General features: G+C 40.6%; 1 pseudogene; it reads left to right on the forward strand.

Annotated features, from left to right (window-relative positions):
- LOC142243446 (ATP-binding cassette sub-family B member 5-like) overlaps window positions 1–22,907 on the forward strand; it is a 125,930-nt pseudogene that overhangs the window by 62,951 nt on the left and 40,072 nt on the right.

Here is a 22,907-nt window from a genome sequence, read left to right on the forward strand (position 1 = left end):
GGAGTAATAAGGGGTGAATGAAAGCTTACAGCTGCCACTAAGCCCTATATTAGTACTAAGAGGCATCTATAAGACCCCCATTACTAATCTGTAAGTGAAAAGAAATAAAACACAAAGCACAGAAAAAGCCTTTATTTGCAATAAAATAAAAAAACACCCTTTTTCTCTCCTTTATTAACCCCCAGAACACCCAGCTCTGATGTAATTCACACAAGGTCCCACAATGATTCCTGCTCTGCTACATACATGCTGAAGGCACAGCACACAAGCATAGAACATGACCACACGCTGTGGGCTTCAGGCAGAGAATGACTGAACCACATCAATGAGCAGTGACGTGACGTCACTCAGTTTATCTGCAGTCATAACTGGGGGTTCCAACGGTACCCCAGCTTTGACTGCAGGTAAACTGACCTCAGGTGACCTCATTAAACTCAGTGACCTCACCAAATTTGTACCGCCTGACAGAAAACCGCACCAAAAGTGGTGTCAAACTTGTGTGTGTTCATATTTTTTAAATAAATAGCCACTGGGTATAGATACAATTTATCAAATGATAAGTAGCAAATTTTTCACTTACTCCGGAAAAAAAACCTTTAAAATTTAAAATTTAAATTTTAAAGGTTTTTTTTCCGGAGTAAGTGAAAAATTTGCTACTTATCATCTGTTCATATTTTTTGCTAAGATATGCAGATTTGGTGCTGAACTCTATACACCATATTCCTACACCAAATCTGCATATGCTAGCAAAAAAAATGCATCAAAACTGCATCATAACACACTGGGGGTAAAAACGTTATCGAATATAGTGTGTACAAAAAAAACAAACTCTGCCCTCCTGCCCAGGAAGTGCTTTTTTTATGCCTGGCTGTATTTGGGCAGAGAGCTAAACTGCCAATCAGTGACTTCCAAAGTGGTTCGGGTCAAGTCCGGGTCTCAAACTGAATTTTATCTAAAGTCCAGCTAAACCCGCAGAACCTTAACTTCCATGGGTCCGCTCATCTCTAGTTGTAATATATAAGCACTAATTTAGTCTCATTAAAAAAACTTCATTAATAAGGTAAGTTTGTTTTAAAAGGAAATATCATACTTTTCAATGATTTTCTCCTCCTTTAGAAATTTGAAACTCTTGTTGGAGAAAGAGGAGCTCAGTTGAGTGGTGGTCAAAAACAAAGAATAGCAATTGCCAGAGCTTTGGTACGAAATCCCAAGATACTTCTGCTGGACGAGGCCACCTCTGCTCTGGATACTGGCAGTGAATCTGTCGTACAAGCTGCACTAGACAAGGTAAATCAGTTCATAACTAAAGTTCACATGATCTTGAGCTTTTTCTAAAGTTATATTGCATCAATTTAATGTATATCATCTGATAAGGATATTACACCTGTTTTCAGGCCATTGAAGGGCGTACTACAATTGTTATCGCTCACCGTCTCAGCACTGTGTGGACCGCAGATTTGATTGTGGTGTTGGATAATGGTACTGTAGCTGAGCAAGGAACACATTCTGAACTAATGGAAAGAAAAGGAATATATTTTTCACTTGCAACAGCCCAGGTATGTTCACAATAAAAAAGTAAATATATTTTTAGTCTAGTGAACCATCTAGAGTCATATCGGTCAATCTAACCTATTGTGGGAGCTTCAAGGCCAGCTCTTAATTCCATCAAAGGGCTATGTATGTATTTTTATAACAGATGTATTTGTAGCATTTGCTCCTCAGGTTTATTATACCTAAACAAAAGTTCGGACTAAACAGAAGAAAATAACTTTCTAGAATATATATACGGTAACCAGATCTGAGTTTGGGAAAGTGAAAACTAAGTCAACGTAGGACACAAATTCCACTAGTTTAGGGATGTCAAATCAAATAATCATAAACCCTATCTAAAACTTAACATTTATTAATAATAGATACTAAAAGGATTACTTAACCACATTAGCGTGAATATGTGCACAGAAGAGAGAGGGAAAAAATCCCTACAATATCCACTTCCTCCTGTGCTCTACCTAGCCGCGGAGGTTGGCACCCTAAAATTTGCGCAGCGGCGCCCCCGCTCCTCGACGGCTATCCCTGCTATGGCCCTGTGAGTCCCTAGCCAAGAAGATAAAGTGCAGTGCATAAAATTAAAGTGCAGTGCAGAACCATAAAGTGATAATATGCCAGTGTGAAACTCACAGTCGACCTCTACATGTAAGAGGCTGCCAGCCTTATCTCAATGAATACACTCTTATAGCAGGGATATAACTCTTAGCTTGTGCTGCCTCTCAAGCTGCCTCAACGCGTTTCCCCATTTTCTGGTTCATCAGGAGGCCGATATCAGTCTATTGTGGTATGATAAACCCGTGGCAGTCAAAATGCTGCCAGATTCACATGATGCTAAAGGGGCCACCAGGTGATTGATTTCCCTTATAACCCCTCAGATGTCCTCCAGGACCAGGCGCCAACCAATAGGTACAAGGTTGCCAATTACCTTATTTGTTAACGCCATGCGTCCGGTTACCATTCCTCCTCCAGCCACACCATTGTGCAGGAATGCACTTCCGCGTTCCACAATGGAACGCACGCGAGCACCGCCCCTAACCACGTGGGGCTGCATCACTGTGCTCCAGGGGGGTAATCCCAGGACGCACGCAGACGCGGCACATCCACTCCCATGTTCATTTCCGCGTTCCACCTTGGAACGCACGTGCGTCCCACCCCCATCACATGGGGCCGCGTCAAGCGCGCGCTCCAAGGGGTGGGTCCCAGGACATACAGGCACAGCGTCACCTACTCATCCCAGGATCTGGGAGGAGCCAAGGTGCAAGCCAGAGTAGCCGGGCATTATGATAACGCTACTCCTTCCGCGTTTCAAAGCGGGACGCATATTTCTGGCAGTACTGTGTTACATATCCGTGCCCTGATTATTCAGACAGACTACTTCCATATAACCATAAGGACCGTACATATAGCGATATCTCCCCGTATGAACAGGAGGTATTGAAATGACTTGTCCCCTAGACTGTTATCAAATAGGAGAATTACTATAATAAGCAGGGGGGGAGGGGGAGAGGAGGAAGGAGCGGGGGCGCAAGGAGATTCAAAATTGGGTGGACTTAACATGGTGTAGTTATATTGAGGATATATAAAACCGACCTGATATCCTTTATTATACTCTAGATCTTGGAGGACGTCTGTACAATAACATAATTAAACAATTCATGCTACCCTATAGACAGGACAGCTAAGGCCAAAAATCCCATCTTAGGACCCCCATAAGTGTTACCCTGTTGTTACAAAAAACACGCATAAGACAGCTGTTCATTGATTCCATTGGGGGTTAAGGAATCCAATCTAAAGGTCCATTCACTTTCTTTCTGAAGTATACACTTGTCAAAATCACCCCCTCTAGGGTTGGGATTGACAACCTCAATGACACAGAAGGACAACTGGTGTGAGTTTCCCCCATGTTTTTCAATCACGTGCCTGGCCAAGGGGGTATCACGTTTTTTGCGGATGTCGCCCAGATGCTCCCCCACCCGCCTCCGGAACTCTCTCCTAGTCTTCCCCACATAGTCCAGGGGGCAGGTGCAGGTAACCACATAGACGACACCCGCAGTTTTGCAGTTAGCAAAATCTCTTATAAAGAACTCCCTGTCGTTATTTGAACTCCTGACAGACTTAGATGGTCTCATATAGCCACAATAGGAGCAGTCCCCACAGCGAAAAAATCCACACACCCTTCTATCCAGCCACGTCCCCGATGGTGTGGGCTTCCTGTAGAAGCTGTGTACAAGATGATCCCTGAGTGAACGACCTCTCCTATAGGTTATACTTGGCTTTTGGGGGATAAACCTGTTAATGTCTGGATCCGCCAGCAGCACCCCCCAGTGCCTTTTGAGAATCTCAAAGATACGGCCATTTTGGCAGTCAAAAGTCCCTATCAGTCTAGTCAGGGAGTCCCCCTCCTCGTGTGATCCCCGGGGGTTCAAGAGACTCTCCCTGTTTTGCCTCTCCGCATGTTCACGTGCTGGATAGAGAACCTCCCTTGGATAACCCCTATCCATAAACCTTCTGGTCATGTCATTTGCCTGATCTCTAAAATCCTCCAACCTGGAGCAATTCCTACGTAATCTGAGGTACTGACCCCTTGGGATACCCTTCTTCAGAGGAGGTGGATGGTGGCTATCCCAATTTAATAAATTATTTGTGGCTGTCGGTTTGCGAAATGTTTTTGTTTCAAGATTCCCATCAGTTCCACGTGTGATTAAAATGTCCAAAAATGGAAGACGTTTTTTTTTTTTTTTTCAACGTAGGACACAGTCACATAAGAAATTCAGTATAGACATACAGTTGAAACCAGAAGTTTACATACACTATCTAAAAAGACACATCTACATGTTTTTCTTACTATCTGACATGAAATGAGAATATACCTTTCCCATATTAGACCAATTAGGATTACCAAAATTATTTATATTTGCCAAATGCCAGAATAATGAGAGAGAGAATGTTTTAAGGCATTTTTATTACTTTTGGCAAAGTCAAAAGTTTACATACATTTCATTAGTATTTGGTACCATTGTCCTTAAACTGTATGACTTGGGTCAAATGTTTTTGATATCCTTCCACAAGCTTCTCACAATAGTTGGAAGGAATTTGGGCCCATTCCTCCTGACAGATTTGGTGTAACTGAGCAATGTTTGTAGGTCGCCTTGTTTGCATCGGCCTTTTCAGCTTTGCCCATAAATTTTCAATAGGATTGGGATCAGGGCTTTATGATGGCCACTCCAAAACATTGACTTTGTTATCCTTAAGCCACCTTGTAACTAGTTTGACAGTATGCTTCAGGTCAATGTACATTTTGAAGACCTATTTCCCCCTAACCTTTAAGTTTCTGGCTGATCTCTTGAGATGTTCCTTCAGTATTGTCACATAATCTTCTTTCCTCATGATGTCATCTATTTTGTGAAGTGCACCAGTCCCTCCTGCAGCAAAACAACTCCACGACATGATGCTAAACCCATGTGTTTCACAGTTCGGATGGTTTTCTTAGGCTTCAAAGCTTCTCCCTTTTTCTTCAAAACGTATGCCAAACAGTTCCATTTTAGTTTGTCAGACCACAGAACATGTCTCCAGAATGTAAGGTCTGTGTTCCTGTGTGCATTTGCAAATATTAATCTGCAAATATTAATTTGGCTTTTCTATGTTTCTTTTGGAGTAATGGCTTTGTTCTGGCAGAGTTACCTTTCAGCCTATGTTGATGGTGTACTTGTTTCACTGTGGAGAATTACACAATCTTACCAGCTTCCGCCAGCATCTTCACAAGGTCTTTTGCTTTTGTTCTTGGGTTGATATGCACATGTTTGACCAAAGAACGTTCATCTCTGATACACAGAACTCACCTCCTTCCTGAGTGGTATGATGGCTGGACATTCCCATCTTGTTTGTACTTGCGTATAATTGTTTGTACAGATGAATGAGGCACCTTCAGGTATCTGGAAATTGAAACCAATGATGAACCAGACTTGTGCAAGTCCACAATCCTCTTTCTGAGATCTTGGCTAATTTCTTATGACTTTCCCATAATGCTACACCAAGAAGCAGTGTATTTCAGGTGTGCATTAAAATACGTCCACAGGTGTGTCTCTAATTAACTCAGGTTTATTGGCAACATCTATCAGAAGCTGCCAAAGACATTACATCATCATATGGGCTGTCCCATACTGTTTAATGGCATAGTACTCTTGGTGTATGTAAACTTCTGACATTGCAGAAAGTAATACAAATGTCTTAAAACATTTTCTCTATCTCTCTCTCTCTCTCTCTCTCATTATCCTGGCATTTGGCAAACATAAATAAATTTGGTTCCTAATTGAAATAAAATGGGAAAGGTTTATTCTGATTCTATGTCAAATAGTGAGAAAAACATGCATATGTGTTTTTACATGAATGTTTTTCGATAATGCATTCTTTTTAGATAATGTATGCTAACTTCTGGTTTCAACTATGTGTATAAATATTTATGTTTATATATATTAATCTGTGTGTGGGTATGGGTGTGGAAAAGATGCTGCAAAATATATATTTTATATATATATACAGTACAGACCAAATGTTTGGACACAGCTTCTCATCTCTAGAACAACAGTTACTTTGTGCAGCAGGCCTTCATGGTAAAATAGCTGCTAGGAAACCACTGTGTCGTTGTAGAAAAGATGAATGGATGGACTCTACATGACTGGTTCCCACCGTGAAGCATGGAGGAGAAGGTGTGATGGTGTGGGGGTGCTTTGCTGGTGACACTGTTGGGGATTTATTCAAAATTGAAGGCATACTGAACCATCATGGCTACCACAGCATCTTGCATCGGCGTGCTATTCCATCCGGTTAGCATTTAGTTTGAACATCATTTATTTTTCAACAGGACAATGACCCCAAACACACCTCCAGGCTGTGTAAGGGCTATTTGACTAAGAAGGAGAGTGATGGGGTGCTACGCCAGATGACCTGGTCTCAACAGTCCCCAGACCTGAACCCAATCAAGATGGTTTGGGGTGAGCTGGACCGCAGAGTGAAGGCAAAAGGGCCAACAAGTGCTAAGCATTTCTGGGAACTCCTTCAAGACTGTTGGAAAACCATTTCCGGTGATTACCTCTTGAAGCTCATCAAGAGAATGCCAAGAGTGTGCAAAGCAGGAATCAAAGCAAAAGGTGGCTACTTTGAAGAACATAGAATATAAGACATAAAAAAGTGGGAAACAACTGAAACTAAGTATTTCATTACACATGTTTTAATTCACAGTTTTGATGCCTTCTATATGAATCTACAATTTTCAGAGTCATGAAAATAAAGAAAACTCTTTGAATGAGTAGGTGTGTCCAAACTTCTGGTCTGTACTGTATATTCATACAGTATATACAGTATGTGTGTGTATATATATATATATATATATATATATATATATATATATATATAGAGAGAGAGAGAGAGAGAGAGAGAGAGAGTAAAGACCAAAAGTTTGGACACACCTCATCACACCTCATTCAAAGAGTTTTCTTTATTTTCATGACTCTGAAAATTGTGGATTCACAACATTGATGCCATCAAAACTATGAATTAACACATGTGGAATGAAATACTTAAAAAAGTGGGAAACAACTGAAAATATGTCTTAGATTCTAGGTTCTGCAAAGTAGCCACCTTTTGCTTTGATTACTGCTTTGCACACTTTCGCTTGATGAGCTTCAAGAGGTAGTCACCGGAAATGGTTTTCACTTCCCAGGTGTGCCCTGTCAGGTTTAATAAGTGGGATTTCTTAAGATTTCTTTCCTTATAAATGGGGTTGGGACCATCAGTTGTGTTGTGCAGAAGTCTGGTGGATACACAGCTGATAGTCCTACTGAATAGACTGTTAAAATTTGTATTATGGCAAGAAAAAAGCAGCTAAGTAAGGAAAAATGAGTGGCCATCATTACCGCCCCAGGAAAGGAAGACCAAGAGTCACCTCTGCTGCAGAGGATAAGTTTATCCGAGTCACCAGCCTCAGAAATCGCAGGTTAACAGCAGCTCAGATTAGAGACCAGGTCAATGCCACACAGAGTTATAGCAGCAGACACATCTCTAGAACAACTGTTAAGAGGAGACTTTGTGCAGCAGGCCTTCATGGTAAAATAGCTGCTAGGAATCCACTGCTAAGGATAGGCAAAAAGCAGAAGACACTTGTTTGGGCTAAAGAACATAAGGAATGTACATTAGACCAGTGGAAATCTGTGCTTTGGTCTGATGAGTCCAAATTTGAGATCTTTGGATCCAACCACCGTGTCTTTGTGCGACACAGAAAAGGTGAACAGATGGACTCTACATGTCTGGTTCCCACCATTAAGGATGGAGGAAGAGGTGTGATGGTGTGGGGGTGCTTTGCTGGTGACACTGTTGGAGATTTATTCAAAATTGAAGGCATACTGAACCAGCATGGCTACCACAGCATCTTGCAGCGGCGTGCTATTCTATCCAGTTTGCGTTTAGTTGGACCATCATTTATTTTCAACAGGAAAATGACCCCAAACACACCTCCAGGCTGTGTAAGGGCTATTTGTCTAAGAAGGAGAGTGATGGGGTGCTACACCAGATGAACTGGCCTCCACAGTCACCAGACCTGAACCCAATCGAGATGGTTTGGGGTGAGCTGGACCACAGAGTGAAGGCAAAAGGGCCAACAAATGCTAAGCATCCCTGGGAACTCCTTCAAGACTGTTGGAAGACCATTTCTGGTGACTACCTCTTGAAGCTCATCAAGAGAATGCCAAGAGTGTGCAAAGCAGTAATCAAAGCAAAAGGAGGCTACTTTGAAGAACTTAGAATATAAGACATATTCTCAGTTTTCTCCACCCTTTTTTGTTAAGTATTTCATTCCACATGTGTCAATTCATAGTTTTGATGCCTTCAATGTGTCCAAACTTTTGGTCTGTACTATGCATATATATATATATATATATATATATATATATATATATATATATATATATATATATAAAATTAGTTTTGCTTTCTGTTTTTTTTTCATGAATCAAGCACCTTGCAACAAAATAATCCTCATCCCTGTAACTTACTTTACTTTCAAAATATAAGGAGATAAGAAACGGGTTTTGCGCGGCGCTAAAAACCACAGATCTAGTAGATTAAAAAAACTATTTAATCTACTGGATCTGTGGTTTTTAGTGCGGCGCAAAACCCGTTTCTTTTCTCCTGATATTTTATAATGTTTACTCGGGGCCGCTGCTAACCACTAGACACTCACAAGCTTGTGAAAGGGGTTGTGACTGGCACAACCTCACCAGGTGAGTGTATTCCCTCATATATTTTCACCACCATATCGGGTAAGACCCTATTTGCGCTTTTTTTCCCCACTATAGTGTTGCTTTACTTTCAGACATTAGTAGCAGCAGAAGAGACCGAGACCGGACAATATGAACAAGAAAAACATGATAAACCACCTCTTCTGCAGAGATTATATTCTAACATATCCAATGGAAAATTTTCTACATCGGACAATGGAGAGGAAGGAGATAATGAAGAGGAAACAGAAAAGGTAAAGGCATAGCCTTGCTTGTTTTTGAGGAATGTATTATTCATTCAGCAGTTTTAATCTGCTAGGCTATGTTCACACAGCGTATTTGCAACATTTATTTACACAGCCAAAACCTGCCATGTTGGCAGTAAAAATACTGCTTTAAAAATGCGGGTTTTTCTGCTTTTTTATTATGGTTTTGGTGCAGTTACATGGGATTTGTCTACAGTACATGTTAAATATATGGAACTAAAAATATTTTATATAACCACATATTATCTGTCTATTTCAAAAAGCCAGACAAAAATCAGCAAAAATCCACTAATTTGTAACGTGAATATATAATTATAAAAGGAACAACAATTTCAGCTAATTGAAAGAGATATAATGAACAACCTGAGACCTGAACAAAGATAAAAACATATGTTGCACTTAAATACTTATATATATGTTAAAACATAGGGTTATACAAGTAACCAGACACTGTATGGGATGTGGTTATCCACATGAACATAACTGAACCATGATAAACCTGCTTAGCTGTTTAGTAAATTGAATTATATATATAGGCTCCGATTGTGGATGATATTTAATATATATTAGTCCGTGGAATGCTTGTTAGTCCATGTTAATGTTAGTCTATGTTAAAAACATTCCGTCCATATGGAAGTCGAGGTACTCCGCCGGTGGCGCTTACAAACTACTCCTTGGTTTGCCCTCGTACCTGACTCAAACTCCTTTGGTAATCTTCAGATTTCATGATGTCTTGCACACAGTCAAGGCACTCAGTGCCAGAGGCAGCAGGAAAACCCCCAAAACATCCTTGAACCTCACCATATTTGACTGTAGGTCCTGTGTTCTTTTCTTTGTAAAGCTCATTCCCTTTTTAGGTAAACAGTAGAATGATGTGTTTTACCAAAAAGCTCTATCATGGTCTCATCTTTACGCAAGATGCTTTCCCAGAAGGGTTTTGGCTTACTCATGTACATTTTGGCAGTCTAGCTTTTTGATGTCAGCAGTGGGGTCCTCCTGGGTCTCCTGGCCTAGTGTTTCATTTCATTCAAATGTCAACGGATAGTTCACGCTGACATTGATGCACCCTGATCCTGCAGGACAGCTTAAATTTCTTTGTAACTTAATTGGAGCTGCTTAACCACCATCCAGACAATTTTGCGTTGCAATCTTTCTTCAATTTTTCTCTGTCGTTCAAGTCCAGGGAGGTTAGCTACAGTACCATGGATTGTAAATTTCTTGATTATGTTGTGCACTGAGGACAAAGGAACATCAAGATCTCTAGAGATTACCTTTTAACCTTGAGATTGTTGAAATATTTCAACAATTTTAGTTCTCAAGTCCTCAGACAGTTCTCTTCTCTTTCTATTCTCCATGCTTAGTGTGGCACACATAGACGCACAATGCATAGAGTGAGTCAACTTCTCCCCTTTTTATTTGCTTCTAGGTATGATTTTTATTTTGCCCACGCATGTTACTTGCCACAAGTGAGTTTGGACAAGGATCACATGCTTGAAACAAAGTTGTTTACAAACAATTTTGGAAAGGTGCCAACAACTTTGTCCGGCCCATTCTTGGGGTTTTGTGTGCAATTATGTCCAATTTCCATTTTTTTCTCATTTTTTGTGTTTATCCAATAAACACAAAGGAAATAAATAAGTGTATAACCAAACTTGTATAAATGCAATAATTTTCTGGGAGAAAAACTTCATTTTCTGGAATGATTTAAATGGTGCCAACACTTTTGGAAACAACTGTGCATGTATGTATGTGTGTGTATATATATATATATATATATATATATATATATATAAAAATGTTTTTAATATAGTACATTTATTTCATCCTATAATAATGAAAGTGTGCCTTTACCAGCAACTGTTATCAATTGATAGGCTCAGCCACAGCTGGTTGCAACCAACCATAAACACTAATAGTTTTTTACTCCTTTCCCCCAGGAAAAACTTCCAAACATTTCATTCTTCCGGATATTAAGACTGAATAAATCAGAGTGGCCATATATTATGTTGGGAACTCTTGCTGCAACGATTAATGGAGCAGCTCACCCAGCGTTCAGTGTACTATTTGCTAAAGTTATAGCTGTAAGTATATTATAGGCATGTATCCTGTATATTTCAGTTAAGAATGTAATATTGTGTTCAATAATAAAGAAAAAATAGGTCACTTTTAGTATTAAATTAATGTACAGGTGCATAAATCCAATATGTGACCACTATACAGTCATATATATACACAGTGCTGCAGCACACTGCGATCAATAAATACATGAACTCCAATATTGCTGTAAATTAAAAATTTGTAAGGTACTTGATTAGCAATGTTTGATCAAAGGGTGTATGCCCACGATCAGTGTTTGCAGCGTTTTGGATGTAGCGTGTTTTCGCTGCGTCCAAAATGCTGCGTTGTAAAGTACAAGCACAGAGGATGGGATTTCTAGAAATGCCCACTGTGCTTGTTTTTTCCATAGCAAACACTGACCTGCGGAGCACCTTTCCAAGCTGCAGCATGTCAATTGCTTGCTGTCCTCCATGGGGAGAACACAAGCAAGGGACCTCAGTGCACTGAACCCTGATCGTGGGTACAAGCAACTGCAGTCTCCTGCGTTCTCCTGCGGAGGAGACTCGCGGCCCCGCAGGTCAGGACCAGCTGCGTCCAGGACGCAGTGAATCCTGATCGTGGGCACATATCCATAGAGCACAAAAGCCATCCAACCATGTCAAGGTGAACCTCTAATATGCATGGTCTCTGAACACTATTGTCCTACCTCTCCATGGGCCAAACCAGCCTCATCTGAACTGGGGAAGTGAAAGGAAACCAAGCATAGCTCCCAATTAAAATCTTATATGGCAGATATTTTTACTTGTTGTAGTATATATTGGGGGAATAGCACTTATCCCCCCATCTTAAGCACATAAGCTTTTAATTGTGAGTTATGTCTGGTCTCTTTTCACTTCCCCAGTTCAGATGAGGCTGGTTTGGCATTTGGAAAGGTAGGACAATAATATTTAGGGACCATCTATATTAAAGATTCACCTTGACATGGTTGGATGGCTTTTGGGGACTTTAATCAAAAAATGTTAACTAAGGAACTTACTTTTTAACATCTACAGCAATAGTGGAGTTCATGTATTCATTATTCGCAGTGTTCTGACGCATTGAGTATCTATATGGTAATACTGTTTTTAATCTTGCCTTTTGTCAATGATTTTCAATAAATTCCCACAGTGTATAAACACAGCCTTGAAATGCATTTCTGAATTATAGTTTCTAAATGTGTAAGAATTATTATTATTATTATTATTATTATTATTATTATTATTATTATTATTATTATAGCATATATGCCAATTCTACTTACTTGTATAGCCAAGCTAAGAAAGCAAGATTAACAATATGAAAAAACTCAATTAGTAAAGCTAGTATAGTAGAAATATTAGTTATAACTATATATTCAGAATCATAATATATGATTTGACTTTATTTTTCCATAGATATTTGGGACTAATAATCCAGAGACGATACAATCCGAAATAAATCTTTACTCTATTATCGTTGCTATTATTGGTTTAGTTTCCTTCTTCACATATTTTACACAGGTTCGTTAACTCTTCATTTCTAAAGATGTGTTGAATTCTTCTATAGGCATATAGTATACAGACATTTGCCTCTAAGGTAAACTGCAGTATCATTGAAAAACAGCAGCATGCACTTATTTTTCGTAAAGGCATCACTTGTTTTGTTGGAGAAGAAACTAGTCACAGTGAATATATTCTATACTGACATTTTTTAGGGGGTTGAGAGGAAGTTATTTTATGGCACTGTTAGGGGTACTTTACATGTTGCGACATCACTTCCGAAATAACGTCGGCAGTCAAAGCGATGTCGCTGAGCAGGTATGTGCGTGTGAAGCTGCCATAGCGATAATGTTCGCAACGGCAGCAATCACCACATATCGCATGTGCGACAGGGCGGGTATTATCGCGCTCGGCATCGCTAGCCGATACTAGCGATGTCGCAACGTGTAAAGTACCCCTTAGTATTGTAACAATAATCTGGAAATATGATTCTCCAGTACAATACGAATACACTGATACCATACTTGTGTAAGGAGGTGGACTGATGACTATTGCGTTCATTTCCCTAAAGACACCAATCACGTTGCTGTATTGTCATATAGCGTAACATGAATTATGTCCTGTGCCTTTTGAAAATACTCTGATTTGTGAACTGTGATGGTGATGTATTTTACTGTTCTTATATAATGTATATTGCGTAGCATTTGTATATGTGCTTACTAGACAATATGGTAAAAGATGGTTAAATGTTGGAACTAGCCCGCAATAAGAGGGATTAGTTGATAGAGTAAGAGATGGGTTCTTCTGGAAAAGTTAGTTAACACCTAGTGTGTGATAGATACGGATGGATAGTCTGTAGATCATGAAGGTCCCATACAGTGGGTGACTTGTTGCGGAGAAAGGAGGCTGAAGTTGAGACAACGTGATCCTCAAGTATTTATCGAGACACCGAATGCTAGAGAATGCTGAGGCTAGAGACGAGCCTCCATATGGGGTGACCCCAGATTGAAGTATCTGGAGAACGGGACTTTAGAAACTAAGCCCCATGTCTAAAAGGTAATAGACTGGAATGGACTAAATGCCGCTTTACATGCTGCGATATCATTACCGATATCGCTAACGTGTGTTCCCGCCCCCATCGGTTGTGCGTCACGGGCAAATCGCTGCCCGTGGTGCACAACATCGCTCGGATCCGTCACACATACTTACCTGCTTGGCGACGTCGCTGTGACCGGCAAACCGCCTCCTTTCTAAGGGGGCGGTTCGTTCGGCGTCACAACGACGTCACTAAGCGGCCGCCCAATAGAAGCAGAGGGGGTGGAGATGAGCGGGCTGAACATTCCGCCAACCTCCTTCCTTCCTCATTGCGGGCGGCCACAGATACGGTGATGTTCCTCGTTCCTGCGGTGTCACACATAGCGATGTGTATTGCCACAGGAACGACGAACAACCTGCGTCCTGCAACAGCAATGATATTTGGGAACTGGACATCGTGTCAACGAGCAACAATATGGTGAGTATTATCAATCGTTAACGGTCGCTCCTGCGTGTCACACGCAACGACGTCACTAACAAGGCCGGATGTGCGTCACGAATTCCGTGACCCCAACGACATCTCTTTAGCGATGTCGTTGCGTGTAAAGCGGCCTTTAGACATGAGCAGAGTTGGCTTTCCCAGGCAGATACTTCCCAAGCATCCGAAACCAAAAGGCTTGTCTTCATCACTACTGTCTACCCCTTACCTCCCTCCTCTATGAGGAGAAGAGATATGGATACGGAAGCGTCAGGGAGCACAAGGCTCTACTTAGGCCATTGTGACAGACCCCCCCAACCCCTTTCTTTACAAGGAAACTGGATATGGAGCTGCAGGAAGGGAAAGCACAGTCACAAATTGTACTGTATCATTAGGCTGTGTTGTGCTGAGGTTTAAAGGATCGGTAAGATCGGAAACAACACAGTGGAAACTTACAATGCGTCTGATTATGCTTTGTACAACTGAAACGTGCTTGAAGAAGTGTGCCCGCTGTCTTGTATATAAAGGTTATGAAGATAAACAATTAAGTAAAGAGATGTGGTATGAACTGACCTGGTGGTCTCCTTGTGGAAGCGAGTCATCATTTGGTACTGGTCAGCCGACATCAACAGCAACATGTGGCCTACTCGGACATACAGTCCACATGATGCAAGTCCACACACCAAGCCGGACCATGTCTTGTACAGTAAATAGCGGGCAGGAGTGTCAGGAGTCAATTCCTCATCCACGACTAATGTCCTGCGCCACTCTACACTTGAATAGATTCTATTTATTATGTGGGGAAAATCAAAATTCTGAAGTTTTTTTGTTTTTTTTTAAATTTGAGGTTTGTGTCACCATTTTCCAAAACCAGTAATGTTTTTATATTTAATTAACATTTGATTATATTGTTGTTATTGTTTTATGCAATGTATATAGTAGATATGACAGATTATGATGTGTTTTTTCAAAGGGCTTCATGTTTGGAAGATCAGGGGAAGTCCTCACCATGCGGTTGAGACAAATGGCTTTCAAGTCTATGCTGCGCCAGGTTAGTTTGGGATTGAATATAACCAAATGTGAATCTAATGTGTTGATCTATGGTTCTTATAGATATTTTGTAATTTTTTTCTTGTATTAAGGAAATGTCGTGGTTTGATGACAAGAAAAATAGTACTGGAGCTTTAACAACCAGACTTGCCACAGATGCTTCTCAGATACAAGCTGTAAGTGCACATACTCACATACTATTTAATCAATCGTATTTGCTTTTGGTTTAGAAAATTGACTTTTCTAAAAATGGTGTTATTGGGTTTGTCATAAAATGACCCACAACTCAATAATAAAACTTAGATAGGGCATCAAGTGTTACAACTTGTAAACTTATAGGGCTTGTTCAGTTGTAAAGCTTCTGGTTCCCAATGTAGCCTCCTTGGATCCATTGGTGCCTCTCCGCCACTGCTCTGGTCTTTGTGTATTGGCTATAGTACAAATCACCGCTACAGACAATCACTAAGCTCAGAGGCTACTGCCCTCTACATTGTGACCTTCCACATTATGTTATGTATTGAAGACATTTTTATTATAGTAAATTTCTTTAAAAGTAAAAACAATTCAGTAGATGTTTTTTAGGGGATGAAACATTTTGATGAAGACCTGGTTATAACATAAATTATACAACTACTAGAACTATTGCTGAACAATCTATATAGGAATAAAGTTTAACGCAAGATTTTTATTTGTCCATTCAATCAGGCAACTGGCTCCAGACTTGGGCTGATCGCTGAAAACCTTTCCACAATGGGAGTGGGCATCATAATTTCTTTCATTTATGGATGGGAAATGACTTTGCTTATCATAGCCCTAACTCCAATTCTCGTGATCACTGGGTTTCTTGAGACCAAAGCGCTTGAAGGCTTCGCAAATTGAGATAAAAAACAACTTCAATATGCTGGCAAGGTAAAGGATCATGGTTTTAAGAAATGCTGATTGTACAAAATAGAAATTTTTATGTATTGAAAAAAAATCTTGAACCTATAAATTATTCATTGCCATTTCTTTAGCACCACTTGGAAATGGTGTTTTATTGCTGTTGACCCTAACTACTACACAACAGTTCTCCCAGGCACCTACTGTGCACAAGAAAATAATTATTGGGTCACACTGTGGTTCCCTGTGCAGACAAGTGCAAGAGGAGTTGGAAGAAAGGGGTGCACTGATAATTCAGCATTACAGTCCCCATATTCTTGAATCCTGGGTGTTTCAGTAGTTTGGACCACCACCCATTAGAATGTAGTGGCATATCCCAATTATATTTCAAAGCCCAGAGTACTAATCATAGATGAATGTGCTAAAAAGTTTACTTATCAATTTGTTAAATTTAAGGCAAGTCCTTATTTCATAAACAAACATATATTGGAATATATAAATATTCTCTTCTTTTTAAAATTAATAGATTGCAACTGAAGCAGTGGATAATATCCGAACAGTGGTGTCACTGACCAGAGAGAGGACATTTGAAGAAATGTATAGCGACAGCTTACAGAAGCCATACAGGTCAGAAGCCATTCACATTTATCTACATTATTACAGTAACACCAAAGACATGAGCAGGAGTATAAGTTCCTATATACACACACTGCATAGAAGCAGGATAATACTGGCCATTTCACAGACAAAGCCTAAGATGGAAACAAAATAAGCATATACCTTATTATAAAAAAAAAAGAAAAAGTAAAAAGTAATAGTACATATAAATAACAAGTACACCCCGCAACAAGGTGTACCCTAATCTGGACAGTTATTATAGTAAAGGATTAAAGGGTTCTCTACTTTGAACAACCTCTTTTTTAGTTAGCGAGGTGCCCTGATAATAAGCTGAACACAATGCTGTCTCAAAGTTGGAACTCTGTAATCAACAATGCTGCAGAAAATAAAACATTCCCTACCGTCCAATGAAGTGTATGGCTTGTTATTGTGATGCATAGTGCAGGTTCTACATTGTGAAAAGATCTACAGCAGGTGAAATTAGTATTGACTACATCACCAATTTTCTAAGTAAATATATTTATAATGGTGCATTTGAGATGAATTTCACACCAGTTGTCGGTAACAACCCATCCTACCCACACAGACAAATAAATCAAACCATAGATCTCCATAAATTAAGTGATGTACAATAATGAGGCATGACACAGGAAAAAATTGTTGAACACATGAAGAAACTAGAAATAGGCCCAATGCTATCGCATCGGGAGTGCGGTGAAATTAACATCTGTCTATGCTTAGTGGTGCTGACAGGAGCAGTGGACATGTGTCACACTGTTTGCGATTTCCAATATATCTGTTGTTTGTCATTCCTCTGCATTTGTGTATTGTATGTGTTGCATCATTTGACCTCTTTCACTCCTGTGCACTGTCTCTTCCTTGTTGTGTGCTGTATATTGGTATTTGGTGTTGTATTTCTTGAGCTGTGTTTACTATGTGGTGTCTCCCAATGTGTGTTTACACTATATGGTCTCTTGTAAGCTGTTGTGACTATAATTGGCAGTCAGGCAAGGGCAGACATACCCAGCCATGCCATGCCATGCATCATTTGACCTCTTTCACTCCTGTGCACTGTCTCTTCCTTGTTGTGTGCTGTATATTGGTATTTGGTGTTGTATTTCTTGAGCTGTGTTTACTATGTGGTGTCTCCCAATGTGTGTTTACACTATATGGTCTCTTGTAAGCTGTTGTGACTATAATTGGCAGTCAGGCAAGGGCAGACATACCCAGCCATGCCTCCTTACCTCTCCGTGACATGGCAAATGTGTAATTTAAAACAACAACACCTCATTATACCTGGAGGTGGTATGGGTAGCACAATATTAGACTGGGAACAGAATTGTGCTTACTCAGCCTACAATTTGGGTTCCGCATAGTTGTCCCTGGTTACCATGGCTATGATGTGGGTGCGAACTGCGGCTGCGCAACTGAGATTGCCGCAGTGCATTGTGGGATACGGTTACATCCGAAACTGGGAACTATGTATGTAGATAGATGTGAAAAAAGCCTGAAGAAAGTCATGACACCAGCATTTCACCCCAAAAAAACATGATATCAACAGTGAAGTTTGGAGGGCAGAACATCATGGTGTGGGGCTGTTTGTTTGGAGGGCAGAACATCATGGTGTGGGGCTGTTTTTCAGCATATGGTACTGGCAAACTTCATATTGAAAGAAAAATGAAAGATAAATGTCTCAAGACATTCTTGAAGAAAATATCCTGCCACCTACCAGGATAATGAAAATCAAACAAGGGTGGACATTTCCGGAAAGCAATGAATGCAAACACACAGCTAAGGAAACTCTCAATCGGTTTCAGAGAAAGAAAAGAAAATAGACCTGAAACCAACGCAAAATTTATGGACGGAATTAAAGCTCAGAGCTCATAAAAGGAGCCCACGGTACCTTCAGGATTCGAAGAGTGTTTGTGTGGAAGAACGCATGTAAATAGTTTCTCCATACAGGACGCTTCTTCAAGTTGTCATCACCAGCAAAGCCTTTAGTTAGAAGTATTAAATAAATTTCAATCAGCGTGTTCAATACTTTTTTCCTCTGTCATTTCTTTTTATTACACATTACTAAATTAAAAGACATCTATGGTTTGATTTATTTGACTGTGTGGATTGGATGAGTTAATACTGACATCTGTTGAGAATTCATGTCAATAGCACCTTTAGAAATATATTTACTTAGAAAATTGGTGACATGTTCAATGTTTATTTCACCCTCTGAGATACCAGGATAGACTTAAAGAGCAGTTTTTGAAAACTAACCAGAAAACTCTCAGTAGCAAAGTTTCCAAGTGACTTAATCTCCAAAAGCCTTCTGTATCGGGGTTCTCAAACCAAGACTCTGCAGTGAAACAGTGGTTCCAGTCAGTTGACTAAGAACATACTATGAACCATATGGTCTGCAGTAGTTAATATGCCACCATGGCAACAACAAATTGAAGAAAATAAATAAAAAGAAAAATAGTTTGTGATGCCAAGGTTCACTCAATTTTCCACTAGCAGTGTGGTGTAATTTGGTGCACTGCAATTAGTCCACAAAACAGGGAAACCAGTGCAACAATAGAGAAACACATTTACTTGTTGGAAGTGGACATAGGTACATCCAGATGCAGCGTCGGACTGGCTACTGGAGGAACTCCAGTAATTCCAGGCCTGGATTCAGGTACCTGCATTGCACTCCGGAGCTCTCACCTGAGCTCCGGAGTGCAGCCGAGACTGTACCGTGTGCGCCGAGTTATTGATTCCCCGGCGATTGTGGTTCAGTTCATGTCAGCTGCATACAGGCCAGGGTGATCTCCAATGCTCTCACCTGAACTCCGGAGATCACCCCGGCCTGTCTGCAGCTGACATGAACTGAACCGCAATCGCTGGGGAATCAATCACTCGGCACTCGCGGTACAGTCCCGGCTGCACGCCGGAACTCAGGTGAGAGCTCCGGAGTGCAATGCAGGTACCTGAATCCAGGCCTGGCATTACTGGAGATTCCTCCGGCAGCCAGTCCGACGCTGTCCAGATGAATGATGCTTGCACAATCAATTCTTATTTGGCAATCACAGTTACTTACCACAGTAGTCATGTGGATATACATCAGATTCAGTGATTCCTTAGCTTCTCTTTCTGCTGGTATTCTCAATTCCAACCTCACAATTATTTGCAACTGAGGCTCTGAGTTCTGATATATATACATGAGCTATGGCTGCTTCCTGACCTTCCCCCTCAGCTTCTCCAGAACAACTCACACAGACAAAATGTCTCCTCTGCGTCCCTGCTAATGGTCATGGGGTTGTACCAGGTGACCTATATGCCATATATGGGAAGCAGGGCTGCCTCATTAACCCTTACCAACCTCCTGATAGCAGAGCATAACAGGCACATCATTTTTTGCATACATAAACCACTTCTATGTGCTGAATTCTTATGTGCAATATCTGCAAAACAATTTTTTAACAGAGTGCAAACATAATAAGGTACCTATCAGCTCTGCTACATCTTGAAGGCAATAACACCACAACCTTGGGATATTACAAAGGGACTTCATCACTTCTGGATGAGGAAGGCCGACAGAATGGCAGGCTTGAAGTGGTGGGAGTTGGGAGGATAAGTAACACACTTCTTTCTTTAACTAATATTACTTGCTTCTGCCCAATTTTCAAAAAGGGTGGAAAAACATTTAGCTGTTTCAGTAAATGAGAGGGGAGGCTGTTTTAGTGGGATTAGATTTGACCCACAATCTTCTGTGCATGTGTGACGTGGCACTTGGTGCATGCATGGGTGAGGTACAGTGCCTTGCAAAACTATTCAGCTCCCTTGAATTTTTCATTCTTTTCCCACATTTCAGGCTTCAAACATAAAGATAAACTTGTATTGTTCTGGTGAAGAATCAACAAGTGGGACACAATTTTGAAGTTGAACAATATTTATTGCTTATTTTAAACTTTTTTAAAAAATAAATAACTGAAAAGTGGGGCATACAATATTATTCGTCCCCTTTAAGTGAATACTTTGTAGTGCCACCTTTTGCTGCGATTACAGTTGCAAGTCGCTTGGGGTATGTCTCTATCAGTTTTGCAGATCAAGAGACTGAAATTCTTGCCCATTCTTCCTTTGCAAACAGCTGGAGCTGAGTGAGGTTGGATGGAGAGCATTTGTGAACAGCAGTTTTCAGCTCTTTTCCACAGATTCTCGATTGGATTCAGGTCTGGACTTTGACTTGGCCATTCTAACACCTGGATACGTTTATTTGTGAACCATTCCATTGTAGATTTTGCTTTATGCTTTGGATCATTGCCTTGTTGAAAGACAAATCTCTGTCCCAGTCTCAGGTCTTTTGCAGACTCCAACAGGTTTTCTTCAAGAATAGTCCTGTATTTGTCTCCATCTATCTTCCCATCAATTTTAACCATCTTTCCTGTCCCTGCTGAAGAAAAGCAGGCCCAAACCATGATGCTGCCACCACCATGTTTGACAGGTGGGATGGTGTGTTCAGGGTGATGGGGAGATAAGGTATGTACACCAGTGACTATGTAAGGGGAATATATGTAATAGCAGAAACTGCTGTGTGAATACTGACTTGAAAAATCCAATAGCTATATGTAAGAGTGAAAATGTGAAAAATGGAATCTGCATTACTGCCATGATTTCTCTTAATTCATATGTTCATGGCAGTAATGCAGATTCCATTTTTCACATTTTCACTCTTACATATAGTTATTGGATTTTTCAAGTCAGTATTCACACAGCAGTTTCTGCTATTACATATATTCCCCTTACATAGTCACTGGTGTGCATACCTTATCTCCCCATAGTGATGTTTTTTAGGTTTTTGCACCCAGTTCAGACTTAGAATGGTGTTCCAAACGTTATTCCTTATTTGTTAGTAGTTTTTCGTTTGTGAACCCTCCCCAACCACACCTATTGCCAATCCATATCATACGCATAAATAGCCTGGGTCTCAGCTTCCCATACACGGTAAGTTTTTTAACTGCATGAGAGGACACACACTAGCTAGGGACCCCAATGTAGAGAAATACTTTGGCGTAGTGTTGGGGCTCTATTGCATTGATCAATTCAGTAGCTAAATTTCTCTTAATTCATATGTTCATGGCAGTAATGCAAATTCCATTTTTCACATTTTCACTCTTACATATAGCTATTGGATTTTCAAGTCAGTATTCACACAGCAGTTTCTGCTATTACATATATTCCCCTTACATAGTCACTGGTGTGTATACCTTATCTCCCCATAGTGATGTTTTTTTAGGTTTTTGCACCCAGTTCAGACTTAGAATGGTGTTCCAAACGTTATTCCTTATTTGTTCAGGGTGATGAGCTGTGTTGCTTTTACACCAAACATATTTTTTGGCATTGTGCCCAAATAGTTCGATTTTGGTTTCATCTGACCAGAGCACCTTCATCCACATGTTTGGTGTGTCTCCCAGGTGGCTTGTGGCAAACTTTAAATCACACTTTTTAAGGATAACTTTGAGAAATGGCTTTCTCCTTGCCACTCTTCCATAAAGGCCAGATTTGTGCAGTGTACAACTGATTGTTGTCCTCTGGACAGACTCTCCCACCTCAGCTGTAGATCTCTGCAGTTCATCCAGCATGATCATGGGCCTCTTGGCTGCATCTCTGATCAGTCTTTTTGTTGTTTGAGATGAAAGTTTGGATGGACGGCCGGGTCTTGGTAGATTTGCAGTGATATGATACTCCTTCCATTTCAATATGATCGCTTGTACAGTGCTCCTTGGGATGTTTAAAGTTTTAGAAATATTTTTATAACCAAATCCGGCTTTAAACTTCTCCACAACAGTATAACGGACCTGCCTGTTGTGTTCCTTGGTCTTCATGAAGCTCTCTGTGCTTTAAACAGAATACTGAGACTATGACAGAGCAGGTGCATTTATACGGAGACTTGATTACACACAGGTGGCTTATATTTATCATCCTGCCCACCGAGGAGTTCACAGTCCTGGAGGCAGGAAAAGCAGATCAGATCAGTTAGGGAAGTGAAGAGTAAAGTGGCAGTTGAGCAGTCTGAAGTTGGTCCGGGTGTGTGGCCCGGACGGTACAGCAAGGTTGGCAGACGGTGGCGACCATCTGCAGGAGAGGCCTATCGGAGCCAGCCGTAAGGACCGTGGACGGGCGGTGGCCCGGCGGTACCGGACCAGTACGCAAA

This window comes from Anomaloglossus baeobatrachus, chromosome 6 (genome assembly GCF_048569485.1).
Source record: "Anomaloglossus baeobatrachus isolate aAnoBae1 chromosome 6, aAnoBae1.hap1, whole genome shotgun sequence".
NCBI lineage: Eukaryota > Metazoa > Chordata > Amphibia > Anura > Aromobatidae > Anomaloglossus > Anomaloglossus baeobatrachus.